Source organism: Capsicum annuum, chromosome 9 (genome assembly GCF_002878395.1).
Source record: "Capsicum annuum cultivar UCD-10X-F1 chromosome 9, UCD10Xv1.1, whole genome shotgun sequence".
Taxonomy (NCBI): Eukaryota; Viridiplantae; Streptophyta; class Magnoliopsida; order Solanales; family Solanaceae; genus Capsicum; species Capsicum annuum.
In genome coordinates, this window is record NC_061119.1 from 191,603,244 (window position 1) to 191,612,205 (window position 8,962).

The 8,962-nt window shown below is 36.4% G+C and overlaps 1 non-coding gene across 1 annotated transcript; it reads right to left on the minus strand.

The window, feature by feature from the left end:
• Positions 1–2,929: 2,929 nt before the first annotated feature.
• Positions 2,930–3,035, minus strand: LOC124887457. The gene has a single exon (XR_007045232.1). It is a non-coding gene; the product is annotated as a small nucleolar RNA R71 (small nucleolar RNA).
• Positions 3,036–8,962: the final 5,927 nt, after the last annotated feature.

Below are 8,962 nucleotides of genomic sequence, written 5' to 3' on the forward strand. Positions count from 1 at the left end.
AATGTCACTGCATGAAGTTAGTACTTTTCTTATAATAGCTTATTAGGGAGAGTCTGGAACTCATCTATGTTGTGATACCCTCATGGTGCTGAGTGTTGTGCTTATTAGTTTAATGAAAGGATATCATTACAAGATTAGGATAGTGACCTTTGAGTTAAGGGGGGATTGTGAACTAAGTTAGATCTTGAATTTTCTTATGGTAGCGAGTTTCATAGAAGAGTCATGATAGATCGATTCTTATTATAGAAAATTTTTCCTACTTCAGTTGAAGAGGACATTCTACCAATATCTTATGTATTCATATTGTGCCTATGCCTAAGGTCTGGGTTCTCTATGCAACCTTTATCCATGCTTCAACCCTCTAATAACTATCTAAGTGTTTGATATGTGAAGACCTTTGTACCTATTGGATCGTATCTTACATCACAGGCCCCACCTTAAGTAGTGTAACAAATATAAGTTATAATTGAAATAGCATCACTCTCATTCCTGATTTTTGTACTCTAGTCCCTCAATGACCCTCTTTATGTTAGGATGATCGCGATTATAGAAGCATAGTAATGTTTTAGATAAAAGAGTAGATGTTCTCTACTGTGAATATTTTAGTATGACTACCCAACCTAAGGTTATAGATGAAGAAAGGAGTGATTTTGGGTGTATTTATATGTCCAAACACCGCTATTTACCCATATTTAGACTTGTTTTGAGAATGAAAATTGTGCAAATTATATTGAATTATGAGCTAAATTGCATTTCGTGGCTAACCGATGTGATTAGAGATACAGGGTAAATTTCCCATGGATTTGGAAGAAAATTGGATACATATATGAAGATGCAAAAGACCATGTAGATCAAAGTCAAAAACATTATAGATGCACGAGAGTAAGGATAAAAGAACGGAGCTAAGGATTGACGAAAATAAAAAGATGAAATAGCAAAAAATTCCAGTGACACGATGCTATCTTGACGCATCACATCACTGGTAAAAAGTGTGCCTTAGCCAAAAGTTGAAGAGCAACTTCCAGTGCATGATGCGATGTCAACGCGTCACGTCGATGCGTAAGTTCTGTGCCTTAGAAAAAAAATCATCTGCAACTTCAAGTCTATCAACGCGATGTCAATGCATCGTGTCGATGCGAAAAGTTTTCACACTTAGTCATATTTTGAGGAGAAAAGTATAGTGACACGACATGATGTCAATACGTCACGTCGTGTGGAGAAGAACTTGACTTAGTCTAATTTTTAGTGGTAAATTCCAGTGCATCAACACTATGTTGATGCGACGTGTTGGCTTTGTTGATGAGATTATCAACGCATCATGTCAAGGCTTCAGACCTGGTGAAATTTCCCCAAGTGTAAAAGGAACACGTGAGCATAATTCCAAATACTTTTGGGCAAGCATAGCAGCGGCGGAAAAGCATAGAATTCTTTATTTTAGGTTCTATTTATTTCTTTTGAACTTCTTTACCTCAATATTAATTTTAGGTATGATTAATTACTTGTTTTTTATGTTTATTCAAACATGAGTGGCTAAACACCCTTGTTCTAGGGTTAAGGCAAAGAACATGATTACTCTTTGATATTCTTTATAGTAGTTTCATTTTGGATTATTACCTGGGTTGTTCTTAATTTCTTGAGCTTACTATTTTAATGCTTGACCGCCATTAGAACAAATTTATATTTCTATGTGAATCCGGCAGAAGAATCGTAGATTAGATCGAGGAAATAAAGGAGGAAGATTCTTATCCTTTTATAAAATAAGGGGTTTGAATTAGCATCTAGTATAGGGATATACCTAGAATCCTTGTTTGGTTCAATTACAAGAAGAGTACTTAATGAATCTAGAAAAATTATTGTATCTCGGCGGGAGCTGTAGCTACAATATTCAATAGATAGAAGATTTGAGGCCGGGAGACAAAAATCGTTGCTTAAACCTTGCGAACCAACAAACCGATAACCAATTAGACTACTATAAGAATGGAGATTTCTATGATTCTTCAAAAAGCCTCAACCCTAGAATTCTTATCATTATTGTTTACAACTGTTGCTTGCCTTGCTTTAATCATAAACTTTTATTTCTAGTTAATTAATTTATATTTTTATTCTCAAGTTCAAAATCATCTTGATACTTTACAACACTTAATACTCATTGTCTAAAACTAAAAGTTGGTTAAACTTCTAGTTGCTTAGTCCTCGTAGGAATGATATCTGATTGTCTATATCACTATATTACTTGTACGATCACGTGCACTTGTGTGTGCGTCTGAGTTGCAATAAGTTTTTGTCGTTGTTGCCGGGGACTAATATAATTAGTAAATTGCTAAATTTTTGGTTTTTGATATTAAGTTTAAATGTTAATGACTTGATCTTAGCGGCTGAATTTTTGCAGGTTTAGCTAAATTCAGGACTGGCGAGAGATAAAGAGTTAGTAGACCCTTTTGCAGAACCAGAACAGATCTTTCCACAAAGGCGAAGAATGGATGAACAAAGAAATGAACCAGCTGATCCAAATACCGAAAATATTCTGCCTCCTATCATTCTAGTTATTCCTGCTCAACCAGCTACTAGACCTGTTCATGAGGTGGCAATCCCACTCACAAACCATGTGACGAACAGTATTCTCAAGCCCTGACCAGGAGGTCGATTTGAATTGAAGCAGAATAATGTGTAATTGCTGAATTCAGCAGGGCAATTTTATGGCCTTTCACACGAAGATCCGCAACAATATATACAGACCTTTATGGAAATAAGTGATACTTACATTCCTGAAGGGGTAAGTTTTGATTATGTTAGGTTGTTACTTTTTCCCTTCTCTCTAATAGGGGAAGCAAAAAGGTGGTTACATGCTAAACCACTACTCTCTATCACTACTTGGGAAGATCTATCTTGGAAATTTCTTATTCGATTCTTTCCATCTGGAAAGACTGCATGCTTGAGAAGCGAGATCTTGAGTTTCAGACAGAAAGAAGGAGAGAATTCTACCAAGCTAGGGAGAGATTTAAGGGTAGGCTCAGAAATTGCCATCACCATGATAAGTCAAATGATGTTCTTGAGCATACTTTCATTGAGGGATTGGAGTCAAATACAAAGATTCCCTTGGATTTAGCAGCAGGTGGACAGGCTCTTGAGAAGACATATGAAGAATTGTACACACTGCTGAATTGGATTTCACAAGGGAACTCTGACTGGCATGCAAATTCGAAGAGTTTTCCTATAAAGGTTGTAGGGGTAGTAGAGGTAGATCAGCTCATCGCATTACTAGCACAGATCATAGCCATGCAAAATCATATGATTACTTAGCTTAATAACATAAAATTAGGTGTTACATAACTAGCAGCCATAACGAATGCAATCCAACAGGTGAATTCTTGGTGTGAGGTTTACGGAAGTGGTGAGCACACAGCAGATGCATGTTCTATTAATCCTAATTTTGTCAACTATGCAGGAAATGTGAATCGGCAGGGACAACAAAATTTTGGTAACACATATAATCCCAACTGGAGGAACCATCCCAATTTCTTATGGGGTGGGAATCAAGCAAAAAATGCAAATCAGTACAAGGGCCAAGTGCAACCAAGTCAATAGCCAATTCAGAACACTCAAGTTTCTACTACTCAAACAAGCAATATTGAGGAATTATTGAAGCAGTTTATGGCTCAACAAGCATAATTTGCAACTTAAATTAAGACTTAATAGGCACCATTTGCATTTGAGTTAAAAATTTAATAATTGCTTATGAGAAATATAGAGTTACAACTAGGTCAAATTTTAGGGGCATAGAATACAAGACCTCAAGGAGCATTACCTAGCGATACAGAGACAAATCCTAAGCAGGTAAATGCAGTTACAACAAGGAGTAGGCTGCAAACTAAGGAGATAGTCTAAGAGTAGGTTAGTCCCACAATTAATAATGAGGGTGCTAAAGATAATGCAGAGAAAGAAATCAAGGAAAAAGTGGCAAGTGAAGAAATTCAGGTGGAGAAAAAGACTTTTCCCTTACATTTTCCTTAAAGGGCAAGAAAGCATCAAGAGAAAGTGAGTTACAAGAAATTCTTAGATCTTCTGAAGCAGTTTCAAGTGAATCTTTCTCTTGTTGACATTCTACAGAGTGTGCCAAAATATGCAAAATACTTGAAGAACATAGTTGTAAATAAGAACCAGTTGATCGAGTATGCTACAGTTGAACTTATTCAAGAGTGCACATCCAAGATTCAAAATAAATTACCTACAAAGCTTAAGGATCCAAGTAGTTTCACCTTGCAGATTACCATTGTACAAACTATTTGTGCATGTAGATTATGTGACTTGGGAGCTAGCATAAATATTATGCCTACATCATGGTACAAGAATATGGGTCTTAGGAGTCCCATACCCACTACTATTATTTTGTAGTTGGTAGATCGATCACTTGCTAGGCCGGACGGTATTATTGAAGATGTGTTAGTGCAAGTAGGATCTTTAATCTTTCTAGTTGATTTTGTAGTTCTTGACTTCGAGGCTAATCCTATGGTTCCATTTATTTTGCGACGACCCTTCTTAGCAATGGGACAGTCAATAATTGATGTAGTAGTCAGGAAAATAACAATGTGAGTGCATGATAAAGTAGAATTCTTTGATGTGTATAAGGCGCTATAACTGGCAGCTATATATGAGGAGTTTTAATCTATATCGATTATTGATCTTGCTTTGAATTTTTATTTATTGTTGTCTGTTGATTAAGTAGAGCGAGCTTTGATGGTTCATGATCTTTATGGAGATATGGAAGTATTGGAATTTGTCCAGGTTATGAATTTGGAAGTGATTGAGATGAACAAAGTGCCTTTCGAGCCATTGAATAGGCCAATTAGTCCATCACCCAAGGCCTCAGTTGAAGAAGCTCCTAATTTGGAGATTAATGCTCTCCCTCCGCATTTATAATATGTTTTTCTTGGTGATCAAGATACTTTGCCTATTATTTTGTCTATAGGATTATCAGATGTACAGGTGAAGGAAGACATAGCAGTTTTAAAGAGGAGAAGAAAGGTAATTGGTTGGAAAATGTTTGATATTATAGGAATCAATCTAGAATTTTCATGCATAACATTTACATGGAAGAGGGTTACAGACCAAAAGTGCAGCAACAAAGAAGGTTAAATCCTGTGATGAAGGAGGTGGTTAGAAAAGAAGTGATCAAGTGGTTAGATAGAGGTATTGTTTACCCAATTTCCGATAGCAAATGGGTGATTCTAGGGCATTGTGTACCAAAAAAGGAGGGATGACTGTGGTAACTAATGATGATAACGAGTTGATCCCCACACACATGGTGACCGGTTAGAGGATCTGTATTGACTGTCATATGTTGAATGAAGCGACTCGTAAAGATCACTATCCTATTCCTTTCATTGACCAAATACTGGATAGATTGGCTGGACAAGAGTATTGTTATTTTCTGGATGGGTACTCCAGCTACAATCAGATTATTATAGCACCAAAAGACCAGGAGAAGACCACTTTCACTTGTCCCTACGGCACATACGCATTCAAATGCATGCCTTTCGGCCTATGCAATGAACTTGCTATATTTTAGAGATGTATGATGATGATTTTGTCTGACATAGTTGAAGACTTTGTAGAGGTATTCATGGATGATTTCTCCGTGTACGGTAATTCTTTTAAAAAGTTCTTGCAGAATCTTGATAGAGTCCTAGCTTGATGAGAAGAGACAAACTTGGTGCTAAATTGGGAAAAGTGCCACTTTATGGTTAAGGAAGGAATTGTCCTAGGCCATAAAATTTCATGTAAAGGACTCAAAGTAGATAAGGCAAAGGTTAAAGTGATTGAAAAATTGCCACATCCGTCACAGTAAAAAGAGTGCGGAGCTTTCTGGGACATGCAGGTTTCTATAGGTGGTTCAGTCAAGATTTCTCAAAGATTGCAAGCCCCATGTGCAAATTATTAGAGAAAGAGGCAAATTTTGAGTTTGGGGATGATTGCCAAGAAACTTTTGAAAAACTAAAGAAGAAGTTGATTGAAGCACCTATTTTGATTGTACCAGACTGAGAGTTATCGTTTGAGCTGATGTGTGATGCTAGTGACATTGCTATGGGAGCTGTTATGGATCAGAGAAGAGATAAGGTATTTCACTCAATCTACTATTCTAGTAAAGTGTTGACTGATGCTCAAGTTAATTATACGGTTACAAAGAAAGAGATGTTGGTAGTGGTATACGTATTTGACAAGTTTAGATCTTACTTAGTTGGCACTAAGGTCATTGTTCATACTGACCATGCTACCATTAAGTATCTTGTGAACAAGAAAGATACAAATACTTGACTGATTAGGTGGATTCTGCTACTACAAGAATTTAATCTAGAGGTTTGAGATCAAAAAAGAGCTAAAAATCAAGTTGCTGACCGCTTGTCACGGCTGGAAAGTTGAAACCATATTGTTGATGATTCTCTTAGCATTAAGGAAGAGTTTCCTAATTAAAAGTTATTGTCTTTAGATGCAGTAGAGTTCCCATGGTATGCTGATATTGTGAATTTGATATCTTGTGAGGTGTAATCTCCTGATGCCACCATACAACAAAGGGAGAAATTACTTCACAATTCTCGTCCCTATTTTTGGGACGAACCGTATCTTTTTAAATAGGGCCAGACAGAGTTATTCGTTGGTGTATCCAGAGGATGAATTTTCAAAGGTGGCTGAAGATTGTCACTCATCTCCTTTTGGTGGACATCATGGGGGTGAAAGAACTACTAGGAAAGTCCTGCAATAAGTTTTTTCTGGCCTATGTTGTTTAGGGACACAATTTCCTTTGTGAAGAATTGTGACCAATGTCAAAGGTTAGGCACTATATCTAGGCGTCATGAGATACCTCTCAACAATATTTTATAAGTCGAATTCTTTAATGTTTGGGGGATCAATTTCATGGACCCATTCCCACCTTCAAAAGGCAATTTGTATATTTTTGTAGCGATTGACTACATCTCTAAATAGGTGGAAACTGTGGCTAGTCCGACTAGTGATGCAAGAGTGGTGCTGAAATTTATGAAGAAGAACATATTTTCCAGATTTGGTACACCTAGAGCGATACTTAGTGAAGGAGGTACACACTTTATCAACACCTGGTTTAAAAATCTTCTTTCTAAATATGGTGTTAGGCACAAGGTTGCTACGGCGTATCATCCCCAAATAAGTGGACAAGTTGAGGTGTCCAACTGGGAGATTAAGCAAATACTACAGAAGACTGTGAATGGACAATGAAAAGATTGGGCTGAGATGTTGGATGACGCACTTTGGGCTTATAGAATATCTTACAAGATGCCCATTGGGACATCTCCATATTGCTTGGTTTATGGTAAATCATGCCATCTACTTGTGGAGCTAGAATATCAAGCATATTGGGCAGTGAAAAAGTTAAATTTTGAGATGAACGTCGCGGGTGAGAAACGATTATTGCAACTAAATGAGCTTGATGAATTTAGGCTTGATGAATTTGAACTCGAACAACTTGTTTTATTGTTCAATTTAAGACTTAAGTTGTTCTTGGCTAAATTGTGATCTAAATGGTCTGAACCTTTTGAGGTGGTGTAAATGACACCTCATGGAGATGTCGAGTTGTGGAATAATGAGAAGACGAAAAAGTTCCTGGTGAATGGAAAATGTGTAAAACATTATTGGGCAGATCATTCGAATAAGTACAAGGAGTCCATCATCTTTGTAGATGAGTAGAACTGAGCTAAGTCATGCCATGACATAAAACAAGGCGCTATGTGGGAGTCAACCCACAAATGTAATGTAATAGGTAGTTTAATTTTTAGTAGTAAAGAACAAAAAGAAAAGTACAAAAATATGAGTTGTGCCACGACCAAAAATAAGGCACCAGGTGGGAGGCAACCCACTTTACTTATATGATTTTGTTGTTTTTGATTGATGTGCAGAAATAAAAAAACTTGGTGGAGAAAGAGAAGATGAAAAGATGATGAACATGGGCCTTTGATTAAGTAAATAGGTGATACATGGTGAGAAAAAGGTAAAGGGTAAGAAAAGATTCATTAGAGTATGGGAAATTTGTCCTTAGAAAATTTTTTGGATGCAATTTCCAGTGGACTGATGCTATCTTGGCGCATCGCATTAAGGAGCATCAATTCCACACTTAGAAAAATTTTCTAAGGCTATTTCTAGTGAACTAACACGATCTTGATGTGTTGCGTCAGACCTTCAATGTGTTACACGACGTGTCACATTAGTTGTCATGCAGGCAACACTTAGACTAATTAATTAATATAACTTCTAGAGAAGTGATGGGAATACAACGTGTCGCATTTGCAATGCTATTCATGATGTGTCATGTTGCCTGTACCCAACTATGAAAATTTTAAACATAATTTACCCCTCTATAAATACCACACTTTACTCATTCTCATCCTTTTTACCTAACCCTAGCTGCGCCGCCCCCCTTTTCCCTAAAACCCTAAATTTGATCCTTTTTAATTTATTTAATTTTCAACAAGCTTCAACTTCATCTTACTTCTTTCCAACCAAGAAAAGGTAAGTTTTGATTTTATTGTGTTAAGTTTATGAATCCATGTGCTTTACTATTGTTATAAGTTTTGTGATCTGAAAATTTGATTGAACTAAAGTGACTTATCAAAGGGTTGTGTTTAACTTATTTAAACTTTCATTAAATGTTAATTGTCAATATTGTGTGAGAACATTAGGAGGTGATGATGACATGTTGTTGTTGTTGGTTTGATATTTCTCATGTGGGAAGCAAGTGTATTATGAAATGGGATTCATGATTTAATTGATTTGGTTACTCTAAGTGTTTGAGATCTAAATTGATTGACAATTGAGTATTTGTTGTATTATATGTTGAATTTCAATAATGTGGGATGTGTTTGATTCACTGCATGATAGCAACTAAAGTGTGGGGTGAATTCGAATTTCACAATACCTTAGTGGTATCTATAAGGTACTG